The following is a 15,909-nucleotide window of genomic DNA, read 5'->3' as shown; positions in this document are numbered from 1 at the left end:
TTCCCAAACTTCCGCTAATGCCCCACCTCCCCCTAGTATCCCATCCGTTATTTATTTATTTATATACACACATTCTTTCTCTCTCCCTCCTTTTTCTCCCTCTGTCCCTCTCACTATACCCCTTGCCCATCCTCTGGGCTTTCCCCCTCCCCCTCCCACTTTCAAATCTCTTACTAGCTCTTCTTTCAGTTAGTCCTGACGAAGGGTCTCGGCCCGAAACGTCAACTATACCTCTTCCTGGAGATGCTGCCTGGCCTGCTGCGTTCATCAGCAACTTTTATGTGTGTTGCTTGAAATTTCAGCATCTGCAGATTTCCTCGTGTTTGCGTAGATATTGAAGGAAGTGGCAAGGGAGGAAGTATAAGGGCATGTGTAGCACTTGTTCCGCTTACAAGGATAAGTGCCAGGAGGGAGATCTATGGGGAGGAATGAATGGACAAGGGAGTCACGTAGGGCCTCACCTACCACCCCACCAGCCTCTGGGTCCAACATATTATTCTCCATAACTTCCGCCACCTCCAATGAGATCCCACCACTAAGCACATCTTTCCCTTCCCCCCCACCCCTGCTTTCCGCAGGGTTTGCTACGTACGCGACTCCCTTGTCCAATCGTACCCCCCATCCCTCCCCACTGATCTCCCTCCTGGCACTTATCCTTATAAGCAGAACAAGTGCTACACATGCCCTTACACTTCCTCCCTTACCACCTTTCAGGGCCCCAGACAGTCCTTCCAGGTGAGGTGATACTTGACCTGTGAGTCGGCTGGGGTGATATACTGCGTCCGGTGCTCCCGATGTGGACTTCTATATATTGGCGAGACCCGACGCAGACTGGGAGACCGCTTTGCTGAACATCTACGCTCTGTCTGCCAGAGAAAGCAGGATCTCCCAGTGGCCACAGATTTTAATTTCACATCCCATTCCCATTCTGACATGTCTATCCACAGCCTCCTCTATTGTAAAGATGAAGCACACTCAGGTTGGAGGAATAACACCTTATATTCCGTCTGGGTAGCCTCCAACCTGATGGCATGAACATTGACTTCTCTAACTTCCTCTAATGCCCCCACCTCCCCCTCGTACCCCATCCATTATTTATATACACACATTCTTTCTCTCACTCTTCTTTTTCTCCCTCTGTCCCTCTGACTATACCCCTTGCCCATCCTCTGGGTTTTCCCCCCTCCCCCTTTTCCTTCTCCCTGGGCCTCCTGTCCCACGATCCTCTCATATCCCTTTTGTCAATCACCTGTCCGGCTCTTGGCTCCATCCCTCCCCCTCTTGTCTTCTCCTATCATTTTGGATCTCCCCCTCCCCCTCCCACTTTCAAATCTCTTACTAGCTCTTCCTTCAGTTAGTCCTGATGAAGGGTCTCGGCCTGAAATGTCGACTGCACCTTTTCCTAGAGATGCTGCCTGGCCTGCTGCATTCACCAGCAACTTTGATGTGTGTTGCTTGAAGTTCCAATACCGATCTTTGCAGAACACCACTAATGACAGACCTCCAGCTAGAATAAGTAACTTTCACCACTACCCTCTGTCTTTTGAAGGTAAGTCAGTTTTGAATCCAAACAGCTAATTCACCATTAATCCTATGCACCTTAATTTTCTGGATGAAACGAAGATTAAGGTAGACAACATCCACAGCTCAACCTTCATCAATCAACCTCGTCATCTTGTGAAAAAATTCAATCAAGTTAGTAAGACAGGACTTGACCTGCACAAGGCTGTACTGGCTCTCTTAAATTAGGCCCTGATTTTCCAAATGCTCATAAATCCTATCCCTAAAAATTCTCTCCAGTAACTTTCATCTCACCGGTATATAGTTTCCACATTTATCCCTTCTATTCTTGAATAATGGAACAATATTAGCTACGCTCCAATCCTCTGCGACCTCGCCTATGGCTAGAGAGGACATGAAAATATTGCCCAGGGGCCCAGTAAACACTTGTCTTGCCTCTCTCAATAACTTGGGATCTATCCCATCAGACTTTGGGGACCTAGCTACCTTAATGTTCTGTAAGAGACCCGACACTACCTGCTCCTTTAAATCAAAATGCCCTAGCGTACCAATGCACTCAGCATTGATCTCCCTTTCCTTCATGTCCCTCTCTTTGGTAAATGCTGATGTAAAGTACTCATTAAAGACCTCGCCCACATCTTCACCATCCAAGCATATGTTCTCCCTTTTATTCTTGAGTGGTCCTACCCTCTATTGAAATGTCCTCTTGCTCATCATGTATATATAGAATACCTTGGGGTTCTCTTGCCCTTGTAGCATTCCTAATATCCTTCCTGAGTTATTTTGTTACTTCTTTATAATCCTCAGGGCCTCTGTTTGTTTCCAGCTTCCAAAGATTTACATAGTTTTCCTTTTTCTTCTTGACTAAATTCATCAACTTTCTCAACATCCAAGGTTCTCTTACCTTGCTATTCTTGTCCTTCCTCCTTAATGGAGCATAGCTGTGCTGTAATCTGTACAGTTGGTCTTTAAACATTCTTAACATGTCAGGTGTGGACTTGCCCAAAACAGCTGTTCCCAATTCACTTTCCCTAGTTCCTGCCTAATACTCTCGTACTTTGCCCTGCTCCATTTTAATGTTCTCCCACAAGGTCTAAATTTATCCTTAACTATGGCTATCTTAAAACTTAGGGAATTGTGGTCAATCTTCCCAAACTGTTCACCCACTGAAGGTTGGTCAGTTGGCCAGGCTCGTTACCCAGCACCAGGTCCAGTACAGCCTTTCTTCTTGTTGGACTACCTACATATTAATTTAAGAAACCTTTCTAGAGGAACCAAACAAATTCTATCCCTTCTAAACCAATTGCACTAAGAAGGACTCAGTGTATATTTGGGAAGATGAAGTTCCCATGACAACAGTGTTATTTTTACACCTTTCCTTCATCACTCTGAATATCTATTCCTCAAAATCCCATTGACTATTGGGAGGGTGCCTGTAGTGCAGTCCTATCAGAGTAATTGCACACTTCCTACTTTTGAGTTCTACCCATATAGACTCAGTGGACGAGCCCTTCATTACATCTCCTCTGATTGCAGCTGTGATATTGTCCCAGATTAGTAGTCCAACTTCCCCACCTCTTTTACCTCCCTCTCTAGCTTTTCCAAAACATCAAAACCTTGGGATATTAAGAACCCATTCTTGTTGCTCTCTCAACCAAGTTTCTGTGTACTGATTCATGCTCTATGTTCATCACCTTTACCTATAATACTCTTAGCATTAAAATACACTCACTTCAAACTATCTGTCCGATTGTATCTATTACTTTGCTCCTGTCTGTTAATAACTGACCCTGGCATCTACCTTCCTCTTCATGCTTCCACTTTCTGACCTGGTACTCTGGTTTTCACACCCCTTCCAAATTCGTATAAACCCTCCTCAGTAGTTCTAGCCTACCTCCCAGCCAGGATATTGATTCCCCTTCAGTTTAGGTGCAACAGGTCCCTCATGTATGGTCACACCTGCCACCAAAAAGATTCTAATTATCCAAAAACCTAAAACCCTTCCCCCTGCACCAGTAAAACTATCACCCTATTCCTGCCCTGACTAGCACTTGGCACTAGGAGTAATCTAGATTTTACTACTTTAGAGGTCTTGGTCTTCATCCCTTTCCCTAACTCCCGATGCTCACTGCGCAGGACCTCTTCCCCCTTTCTACCTACGGTAGGTCATTGGTACCAATGTGCACCATGATCTCTGGCTGTTCACCTTCCTTCTTGAGAATCTTCTGCAGCTGCTTTGAGATATCCTAGACCTTAGCAGTTAGGAAGCAATGCAGTATTCTAGTGTCTCTTTTATGGCCACAGAATCTCCTCCCTGTCCCTCTGATTATCAAGTCTCCTATCACTATCACTCTACCTATCTACCTGCTGAGCCTCAGAGATGACTACAGCACCACTGGCCTGGCTGCTGCTGCTGTGCTCTGATTGGATTTCCCCTTAGCAGTATTCAAAAGGACATATTTGTTGCTGAGGGCAATGGCCATAGAGTATCCTTGCCCAAACTGCTGACTTACCTTACTTTTCCTGGTGGTCATCCATTTACTCTCTGAAGCCTGCTCTGTGTGTGTGATCACCTCAGTGAGGTCTCATCTATGAGGTTTTCAACCTCCTGGATGGTCCAGAGTACATTCAGCTCAAGCTACAGTAGATGGTCAGAATTTGTTTTCTCACAGTACGGGTACAAGAGATGTACTATAGATTTAAGTCAAAGTAAGGAATTTTAAAGGGGATTTGAGGGGAAGTTTGCTTTTCATAAAAAATGCTTGATATCTAAAGTTCACAATCTGAAGAATGGAGAAAGTCAGATACAATCAGATACTTAAATAGGCATGGCCTAGAAAGGCATAATGTAAATGGGAGAGAAAGCTTGGTCTGAAGGGCCCATTCCTGTGCTGAATAGTTAGTTGGTTTGACACTGGAATTCAGTCATGTGGCACCGAGTGTACTGTACATTTATTTTCTTCCACTTAGCTTCAGATATACCACCCCTAAATTCCATCATTTCCAACTCTATTCCTCAAAAGCAATACTTCTAGGTCTCCACCTGGGATCATCTCTGGAGCTGCCCTGCTTTTCCTCATCCTATTTTAGTAATTCCAACCAGTTCCATTATTGACCTTGTCCATCCCCCTTCAATTTCCCACTGCTGTTATCTCCCTGAATGATACCTGCGATCCTTAAACATATTTGATTCTCTGACCATCTTTCCTCCACTTACTTTTATCTCTATCAGACTCCCCTGCATCTGTCATCCCATAACATGTGCATCTGTGTCTCTCTTCAACATCATTTTGCACCACATCTTCCCTCCCCGTCTCACATTATCGTCCATTACGCACTGTTCTGCGGTCCAATTGATTTACTTTGTGATGGCAAATCCGTTTAGGGTGAAAACTTGCAAGGAAATACCTTTTGTACAAGTTTTCCTATGAATCACTTGTTGTGTTGGACCTTGTGTATGATAGAATATTGCTACTGAGGGATCTTGTTGAAACTGGTTTGCATTGCTGGATAATGAGACCTTTGCGCATTCCTATTTTTAGTCTTTCAATTTTTTTAAACAGCGACTTGCAGGCTCAGGATTTGTTGTGCTGAACACAATCCATTTATTGAAAAAAGAAGTATTTGATTCTTCAAATCAATATACATATTCACATAATTAGTCTTCCTTTGAGGAAGAATGTAAATTGAATTCATTAAATAAATCTGTAGTATAGGTGTTCAGCAACAGTAATGAAATTTGATTACTTTCATCCTTAACAAATGGGGCAGATGTTCTGATTATTTTTTAAACATGTTAGGTGACATGGTGTTGTCATTGCTGAGAACTTCTGAGTATTAGCTCCTGTAAGAGTTATAGAGTGAGAGTATTATTCATTCATCCTTTCTTGTGCCCGAATCAGTTTCGGGAGAGCTGGAACTCAAAAATCCTTTGTCTTGGTTACGAGTGAAAAATTACAGTTGTACAGTTTTTTAAGGAATGTCAAACACGTGAATTTAATGTTTATAAGATCATTTTTCCTTACTTTTGAAGGAGATAATCTTTTGGGCCCTCAAATATGTATGCACAACTCATGCATAAACAGATAGATAAAAGATATTCTGAATTAACATTTTAGTTGTCCAACATGTTCCATTGATTTATGCCATAAGGAAACATACTAGTGGTTAAACATCTTTTTATTATTGCCTTATTTAATTTTACAATGATGTCTGCTGCCAGGTAAAATTATTTTGACACTGATAGGAAGTAATAATTGCTAAATAAATGAACTTAAAAAGACAGTTTGGTTTGGTTTCCTGTCGTGAGGGTCATTGCACTTTTCTATTGATGTGTTTACGATTTTATTGTAGGCAGCAGAGTTTCATTTATCCATGTTACAGACAGAACAAGGTTTTTCCTTTACTGTTGCAGCAAGATTGGACTTCCTGTGTTGTTGCCGATAATAAAATAACTAAAATATCTAGTTCCAAAGCACATGCATTCTTATGACTCAAACATACATTAGTTAATTGTGCACAAGGATAACAGTATGGCCCCTGTCACCTCACTGTTCTGAAGCCAGGATAGAAAACTGCGATTTTATACAGCCTTGGATTATCAGTTATGGATATTAACCATTTGGTAAATTGTATATATTTCAATTCCTTTCTTGCAAGAGCAATCGTCATTCACAATAGAGGTGTTAAAAGTCAATTGAAACTACAAGCTGACAATCAACTCTGCTCTCAAATGCATCTCTCCCATTTCACACACATCTGCTATCACCCCATCCTCCCGCCACCCCACTAGGAATAGGGTTCCCCTTGTCCTCACCTACCACCCTACCAGCCTCTGGATCCAACATATAATTCTCCGTAACTTCTGCCACCTCCAACGGGATCCCACCATTAAGCACTTCTTTCCCACCCCCCGCCCCGCTTTCTGCTGGGATCGCTCCCTACACGACTCCCTTGTCCATTCGACCCTCCCCCCAATCCCTCCCCATCGATCTCCCTCCTGGCACTTATCCTTGTAAGCAGAACAAGTGCTACACATGCCCTTACACTTCCTCCCTCACTACCATTCAGGGCCCCAGACAGTCCGTCCAGGTGAGATGACACTTCACCTGTGAGTCGGCTGGGGCGATGTACTGCGTCTGGTGCTCCGGATGCAGTCTTCTATATATTGGCAAGACCCAGTGCAGACTGGGATACTGTTTCGCTGAACACTTACGCTCTGTCTGCCAGAGAAAGCAGGCTCTCCCAATGGCCACACATTTTAATTCCACATCTCATTCCCATTCTGATATGTCTATCCACGGTCTCCTCTACTGTCAAGGTGAAGCCACACTCAGGTTGGAGGAACAACACCTTATATTCCGTCTGGGTAGCCTCCAACCCGATGGCATGAACATTGACATCTCTAACTTCCGTTAATGCACCTCCTCCCCCCTTGTACCCCATCCATTATTTATTTATTTATTTACCCACACACATTCTTTTTCTCTCTCTCCTTTTTCTCCCTCTGTCCCTCTCACTATACTCCTTGCCCATCCTCTGGGCTTTCCCCCTCCCCCTTTCTTTCTCCCTAGGCCTCCTGTCCAATGATCCTCCCATATCCTTTTTGCCAATCAACTGTCCAGCTCTTGGCTCCATCCCTCCCCCTCCTGTCTTCTCCTATCATTTCGAATCTCCCCCTCCCCATCCCACTTTCAAATCTCTTACTATCTCTTCTTTCAGTTAGTCCTGACGAAGGGTCTCGGCCCGAGTCGTCAACAGTACCTCTTCCTAGAGATGCTGCCTGGCCTGCTGTGTTCACCAGCAACTTTTATGTCTGTAGCTGACAATTGATGATATGTTGAAGTTAGTAAAGCAATTGTCCCCTAGTTGTTGGGTGTGTTTTATATTTTTCTGTTATTACTATCTCTGCCATGCTCCTTTTGTGTAAGATCTCACTTGTCTGGCTTGTGTACATATGCTGCAGTCTCTCTCACCTATCCCATTTGGTCTGTGGTAAGCAAGGGTGTCTCCAGCAGTCTCACTTCAAAGGTCTTCCTTGTCTGGGTTTGACTACACGTTGCTGTAGTCGTTCTTGCCTGGATATTGTCTTTAATCCTTGCTTTACTGCAAATCCCACAACAGAAACATTATTGACTCTTGGATTCTTGATTTTACAGTCTTCCTCACTAAAATCATGCACCTTAGTGTCTACCTGCATTGCACTTTCTCTGTAGCCATTGCTCTTAGTTCTGCATTCTGTTATTGTTTTACCTCCAGTATGATTTCTATGAATGGTATTCTCGATAAGCTTTTTACTAAACCCGGGTACCAACGACAATAATAAACCAATTCCAATAATAAACCTATTCCAATTGCAATTCCAATTAACTTTATGTTCAACAGTGATGTGAACTTGCATTCCACTCTGCTTTGGATTATAGGAATCAGGGTCGACATTACAAAAGAGGAAAGTAAGGAGTTATTGTTGATGAACAATTTTCTATTACTTAACGATTGTAGTTTGCATATAAGATGCATGAATAAAAATATTGAGTTTGCCTATTAACCAGATCATTTGTCATATTGTTCATGTGCCTTCACTGCTACGTATTATCATGGTAGAAGACCTAAATTTCTGACTTCCCAAAATAATTTTCAAGTTAATTTAATGGAGCAATCTATTTGTAGTAACTTCTACTTTGAAAAAGGCACACTCGACAACTTCATGCCCAAGAAAAAACTTTTATCTCGAACTTCAAAACTGATATGTATATACAGAGGCTTCACAATCCGTACGGCATAGCAGGGACACACTATATACAAAGCCCACCAGAAGTAAAAGAACGGAAGTAAAAAACCCCCATTATCCTAATTAGTATTAACTTACTTTTAATAATGCTCACATTACAACACTTCTCCTCCTTTAAAATCCAGCATCCCCAAATGTAAAAAACTAGGAAATAAAAACAGTGGTGTTATTAACTTGCATACCCCTTAAAACTTATACTAGTATCTGTGCAACAGTTTCTCAATACAAAACATCTGGAAAATGTGACAGATTCAACAGTCAATCTAACAACAACAAAAAAGAACTGTCCCGTCAAAGATTCAGTTTTTCAGGAGGTTTACGAGTGTGCTGTGATCTGCGCACTACCCCAGGTGACCCAGCAGGCACCGCTGGTGATGGTGTTTTGGGTGGGTCTGGTGTTGGGGGCATGAGAGGGGTCTGTGTGTCTCTGTGAGAATGCCCATCCTCTACAGGGGACCCCGAACCCTCTGCCAGCGTCTCGCCCTCTGGCAAAGTCACTGGTGGACATGCTTCCCCGTAGTCTGACTCACAAATGGAAACTCCATGGAACTGTCTGCCTCTGAGCCGATATCATGACGCAGGCGCACATGGTCCTGATGTCTGCGGAAAACATGCCCATGAGTCAGCTTAACAACATAGGATACAGGACCACTCTGCTTAAGAATAACCCCAGGCAGCCATTGCATATTGTTTCTCACATAGACATTGTCATCCAGTTTTAACTGTCTCTCTCGTGCATGTTGGTCATGTCCCTCCTTCTGCTTTTCCTGCTTTCTCTCCACTTTTGCCTTCATGTCCGGGCGCAGCAGGTCCAATCTTGACTTGGGCCTACGCCCCATCAGCATCTCTGCTGGAGTGCGGGCAGTCGTAGTCTGTGACATGAGGCAGTATTTAAACAGGAAACATGAAAGCCACATGTTAAGAGAGTCCCCTGTCATCAGCTTCAGGCCTTCCTTCACTGTCTGAACAGCCCGCTCAGCCAAACCATTGGAGGCTGGGTGGAAAGGGGCTGACCGAATGTGATGAATGCCATTCTGCTGCATGAACTCACTGAACAGTTCACTGGTGAACGTCGGGCCATTATCAGTGACCAGAGTGTCAGGCAACCTGTGGACTGCAAACACTTGCCTGAGTTTGTCTATGGTTGAGGGGGCTGTGATGTTGCTCATGATGGTGCGCATCTACCATTACAAGAAACATCTGCCCCATAAAAGGGACAGCAAAGTCCAAATGTAGCCTAGACCAGGGGTGGTCTGGCCACTTCCATGGGTGCAAAGGAGCTGGTGGTGGCATATTCTGATTAGGCTGACATTGCATGCATGATTTTACCTTGTTCTCCAGATCCTGATCCATTCCTGGCCACCAAACGTAGGATCTTGCAAGGCTTTTCATTTGAGACACTCCTGGGTGAGTCTCATGAATTTCCTCCACAATCTGTGAATGGCCAGGGGGAGGTACGATGACCCTTGCCCCCAGAAAATGCAGCCATCCTGCAGACTGAGTTCTGTCTTGTGTTTGGCATAAGGCCTCAGTTCCTCTCCTTCCATGACTCTGGGCCAACCTTGTAAAAGAAAAGTCTTGACCTATGACAGGACTGGGTCCCTGTCTGTCCACTGCCTGATCTGGGTCACCTTTACAGGTGTCTCTGACAGCCTCTCCAATGAAAATACAGTCTCTGGAGGCAAATATGTAGTAACAAGTGTCTCAGTTATACTTTATACTTTATTGTCGCCAAGCAATTGGTACTAGAACGTACAATCATCACAGTGATATTTGATTCTGTGCTTCCCACTCCCTGGATTACAAATATTAAATAATAAAAATATTTCAAATGGTTAAAATTAGTAAATATTAAAATTTTAAATTATAAATCATAAATAGAAAGTAGAAAAATGGAAAGTAAGGTAGTGCAAAAAAAAACGAGAGGCAGGTCCGGATATTTGGAGGGTACGGCCCAGATCCAGGTCAGGATCAGTTCAGCAGTCTTATGACAGTTGGAAAGAAGCTGTTCCCAAATCTGGCCATACAAGTCGTCAAGCTCCCGAGCCTTCTCCTGGAGGGAAGAGGGATGAAAAGTGTGTTGGTTGGGTGGGTCATGTCCTTGATTATCCCGGTAGCACTGCTCCGTCAGCGTGCGGTGTAATGTGAGTCCACGGACGGAAGATTGGTTTGTGTAATGTGCTGCGCCGTGTACACAATCTTCTGCAGCTTCTTTTGGTCTTGGACAGGACAACTTCCATACCAGGTTGTGATGCACCCTAGAAGAATGCTTTCTACGGTGCATCTATAAAAATTAGTGAGAGTTTTAGGGGACAGGCCACATTTCTTCAGTTCTCTCAGGAAGTAAAGGCGCTGGTGGGCCTTTTTGACAGTAAACTCTGCTTGGTTGGACCAAGGCAGGTCATTTGTGATATTGACCCCGAGGAATTTAAAGCTTTTGACCTGTTCCTCTTGCGCACCACTGATGTAAATGGGGTCATGCGGTCCGCTACTCCTTCTGAAGTCAACAACCAATTCCTTCGTCTTGCTGACGTTGAGGGATATGTTACTGTCTTCGCACCATGCCACCAAGTTCTTAATTTCCTCTGTGTACTCAAACTCATCATTACCCGAGATACGGCCTACAATTGTTGTGTCATCAGCAAACTTATATATGGAATTTGATGGAAACTTAGCTACACAATCATGGGTGTACAGTGAGTACAGCAGGGGGCTGAGTACACAGCCTTGTGGGGCACCGGTGCTCAGAGTTATTGTAGAGGAGAGCTTGTCCCCTATTTTTACAGCCTGGGTCCTCTTTGTGAGGAAGTTGAAGATCCAGCTGCAGATCTGAGTGCTAAGGCCCAGGTTCCGGAGCTTAGGAATCAGTTTATTTGGAATGATGGTATTAAAGGCAGAGCTGTAGTCAATGAAAAAGGTATGCATCTTTATTCTCCAGGTGTTCTAAGGAGGAATGTAGGGCCAAAGAGATGGCATCTGCTATTGACCTGTTGCCCCGGTAGGCGAATTGCAAAGCATCAAGGTTGACTGGTAGGCTGTGGTTGATGTGTGCCATAACCAATCTCTCGAAGTACTTCATAGCAATTGATGTCAGAGCCACAGGTCGAGGTTGATAGTCATTCAGGCATGCCACCCTGCCTTTCTTCGGCACTGGGATTATCATTGCCTTCTTAAAACACGAGGGGATCTTAGACTGAAGCAAGGAGCAGTTGAAGATGTCAGCAAACACTCAAGCTAGCTCGCTTGCACAGGCCCGGAGAACCCGTCCTGGGACGCCATCTGGGCCCATCGCCTGCCTTGGATTTATCTTCAGGGAGGCCCTTCTAACGTCCTCCTCGGTGATGATGAATCTCGATGCCACCAGGTCTGGTTCATCCGGAGGAAGTGGGATGCTCCTCTTCTGTTTGAATCTTGCGTAGAATATTTTAAGTTCGTCAGTAGGAGAAGCGCCACAGTTATTGATATTCTCAGCCTTTTCCTTGCGCCCAGTGATCTCATTTAGACCCTGTCATAGTCGACTGGCATCCTTTTGGTTAGCCTGAGCTTCCAACTTGGCTCAATATTGCCTCTTGGTGCCCTTAATGGCTTTCCAGAGTTCACGCCTGGATTCCATGTAGCGACTGGTATCCCCAGACCTAAAAGCCGCAGCTCTAGCCTTCAAAAGGGACTTGACCTCATAATTCAACCAAAGTTTCCGGTTAGGGAATACCCGGATCGTCTTGCGAGACACACAGTCCTCACTGCATTTCCAAATAAAGTCCATGACAGCTGACGCATGCTCATCGAGGTTAGCTGCCAAGTCCTTGAATCCTAACCGGTCCACCAATTCAAAGCAGTCATAGAGGACCTCATCCGTTTCCTCCGTCCAACGCAACACTACTTTTGACACCGTGACCTCCCGCTTCAGTTTCTGTTTGTAAGCCGGGAGGAGGAGTACGGCCTGATAGTCCGATTTTCTGAAGTGAGGTCGTGGGACGGAAAGGTAGGCATCCTTGACTGTTGTGTAGCAGTGGTCAAGTATATTCAGGCCTCTTGTGGGGCAGGAGACACGTTGGTATAACTTTGGCAGCGCCTTTCTGAGGTTGGCCTGGTTAAAGTCCCCGGATGTAATGAGCAAAGCCTCCGGATACCTGGTCTCAAGTTCACTGATGTTGGCATACAGTATATTCAGAGCACACTCGACGTCCGCCTGGGGGGGGGGAATGTAGACCGCTGTCAGTATGACCGAGGTGAATCCTGTGGCAGATAGTAGGGACGACACTTCACCGACAGGTGTTCCAGGTCCGGGCTGCAGGAGCTTGTCAGTGCCACTGTGTCCGAGCACCACGTAGTGTTGATCAGTAGGCAGACACCACCTCCCCTCGTCTTGCCCGAAGACGCCGTGCGGTCCATCCGATGGATCAAAAATTAAAGGTAGTCGACTCAGTGAATTGGCATTTGCATTATCCCCACCTGCTCTGTAACTATAGTATACTGGTAGGCTGACAATGTAAGAGCCCAATGCTGTTTCCTGGCTGAGGCTAGCGGTGGGATGCATCCAGTCTCACTGAACAGGCTCATCAGTGGTTTATGGTCCGTATAAATTGTAAATACCCATCAATAAAGGTACTGATGAAAGTGTTTGACCGCGAAAAGAATGGCCAGACCTTCTTTGTCTAGCTGTGAATATCCCTTCTCAGCAGCTGATAGGGTATGTAAAGCAAAACCAGTAGGCTTCTCTGAACGGTCCTCCATCACATGTGAGAGAACTGCCCCGACTCCATAGGGTGAGGCATTGCATACAAGGGCGATCTCCTTGTCTGGGTCATAGTGAACAAGCAGCTTCGCTGAGTGGAGGAGTTCTTTCACTTCCTTGAAAGCTTTCTCCTGCTCCTCACCCCACTGCCACTTAGTGTCATTGTGAAGCAGCTTATACAGTGGGGTCAAAACCCTTGAGAGGTCAGGAAGAAACTTGCCATAATAATTCATCATGCCCAAAAATGATCTGAGTTCTGTGACAGTCTTAGGGCTTGGGGCCTCCTTAATAGCTCTCACTTTGTCCTCCACAGGGCAAAGCCCCTCACCTGTGATCTTGTATCCCAGGTAAGTCACACTCAATGCCAGGAACACACAATTTCCGTGTTTCAACCGCAGCCCTGCGTCTGAGAGCCTCTTCAGCACCCGTTCTAAATTAGCCGGATGCTCCACCTCTGTAGCCCCCGTGATCAAAGTATCATCAAGGTACACTGCTATGTGCGGAATTCCCTGCAGCAAAGTGTCCATTGTCCTTTGGAAAATGGCAGGGCTCGACGCCACTCCAAACACCAGGCGATTGTACTTGAATAATCCCTTGTGCGTATTAATTGTGACGTCCTCCTTTGAATCCTCGTCGAGCAGCAGCTGTTGGTAGGCGTGGCTCATGTCCAGCTTTGTGAACAGCTTACCCCCTGACAGGGTCGCAAACAGGTCATCCACCCATAGCAATGGGTACTCCTCCAGCCTAGAAACCTGATTCACCGTAAGCTTATAATCCCCATATATCCTCACCATTTTGTCTGCCTTCAGAACTGGAACAATGGGAGCTGCCCACCTTGAAAACTGGCTGGGCTCAATAATGCCCAGCCTCTGTAATCGTTCCAGCTCCTCCTCGACTTTGCCTTTCATGACATAGGGCACCGACCTGGCTTAAAAAAACGTGGTGTAGCCTCAGGATCGACATGGAGTTTCACTGTCATGTCCTTCAGTGTTCCTAGCTCGTCCCTGAAAACGTCACTGTACCGCTGCAGAATGTCCTCTGTCGTGTGTGCATACTTAATTTCATGCCAATTTAGCTGGATTTTGCGAAGCCAATCGCTTCCTGAAAGACTGGGCCCCCTGCCCTTAGCTATCACTAACCTGGCTTCAGCCTTCTGACCCCTGGCTGAAATATCTACATATAATACCCGTAAATGAGGTATGGGCTACCCCGTATAGGTCCTAGGTTTGACCTTTGATGGTCTAATGGGAGGCAGGTTGGACCCCGATGTCCCCCTCTAGGTCTCATCACTAATAACTGATTTCCCCTGCCCTGGCTTAATCTTACCCTTTGAACTTCTGCACTTTTTAGCTAAATGTCCCTTTTTGCTACAAGCATGGCAGACAGTGTCTTTGAATTTGCAGTCATTTGCATAGTGCGCCCCTCCACACCAGAAACATTCCACCCGCTTTGCCAATTTACCAGTCTCCCTCCTGACTTGGTGCACTGCTGCCGACTGCGACTCCCCCATGTCATTTCTGGATATCCTTGACATTATTAGCAGATATCTCCATGCCTTGGACAATGTCTAGGGCTTTTTTGAAAGTCAATGGTGGGGTTTCCCCTAATGACGCATACCAATCGATCACGGAGCATGCCTGCCAACAATGCTTCGACAACTGCCGAAGCTTGGCCACAGACTCGCCTAGCTTCCTGAAACAGCTATGAAACTTACACCGTTGGACTATCACTGAAGGTTTCGGATTGTAGTCGTTCCCCATGAGCTTGACCAGTTCGTCATATGGAATATCCCCCGGTTTCCGCGGTGCGGCTAAATTCCTTATTAGCTTGTAAGTCTTTGCCCCGCACACACTCAGGAGAATAGAGTGCTTCTTAGCCTCCTCAGTAATTCCATTAGCAGAGAAACATTGTCCCAACCTTTCCTCATACTCCGGCCAGTCCTCATTTCCTTCCAGAAATTTACTGATAGTTCCAAACGTCGCCATCTGAAACACGAAGCTCCCGTTTGAAATCCGTGTCGATACGTTCACAAAACTAGTTCACCTCATCGCCAAAATTATCTCGAACTTCAAAACTGATACGTATATACAGAGGCTTCACAACCCGTACGGCATGGCAGGAACACACTACATACAAATCTCTATGATCAAATCAAACTATGGATGTGGAATAAAATGTGCATAAATACTAGCATGTATCTGCAGTGTAAACAGCATTAAATCTCTTACTAACTCTTCCTTCAGTTAGTCCTGACGAAGGGTCTCGGCCTGAAATGACTGTACCTCTTCCTAGAGATGCTGCCTGGCCTGCTGCGTTCACCAGCAACTTTGATGTGTGTTACATACAAAACCCACCGGAAGTAAAAGAATGGAAGTAACCCACCCCCCCCCCCATTATCCTAATTAGTATTAATTTACTTTTAATAATGCTCACATTACAACACTATTGATGGTCTATTCTCTAAGAATACTATAAATACCATTGCCATCTAATTGCAGGCTGACCCTGATTTACAAACTATATAGTCCAGGTGTGTTACTCAGTAGCATGCCATGGCATAACAATTGCCCATAAAATATAAAACTTCATCACTTTCTTAAACATGGTGATTATTCTGGGAACTGGTCATTGCTACAGGAAGTTAATAGACCATATAAAAACTATAATTTTTTGTGGTTGAATTTGTTTTGGAGACAATTAGTGCAATTAAGGATTATGATCTACTTTATTTGCCATATGTGCTTACATGTATTAGGGGTTTGCTGTGATATGTTGGTCAAGGCACAATATGCGACAAAACAACATTCAACAATTATAAATAATAAACAAATGTACAAAAATTAAGTCAAACTATGGATGTGGA

General features: G+C 44.9%; 1 protein-coding gene across 1 annotated transcript in view; it reads left to right on the top strand.

Moving 5' to 3' along the window:
* The window catches only part of nrxn1a (neurexin 1a), a 1,764,001-nt gene that overhangs the window by 258,571 nt on the left and 1,489,521 nt on the right, over positions 1-15,909 (top strand). The gene's annotated exons all lie outside the window — the stretch shown is intronic.

The sequence above is a fragment of the Mobula birostris genome, chromosome 8, assembly GCF_030028105.1.
Source record: "Mobula birostris isolate sMobBir1 chromosome 8, sMobBir1.hap1, whole genome shotgun sequence".
NCBI classification, from domain to species: Eukaryota; Metazoa; Chordata; class Chondrichthyes; order Myliobatiformes; family Myliobatidae; genus Mobula; species Mobula birostris.
Note: the sequence above shows the minus strand (reverse complement) of the source record. Positions and strands in the feature narration are given on the sequence as shown.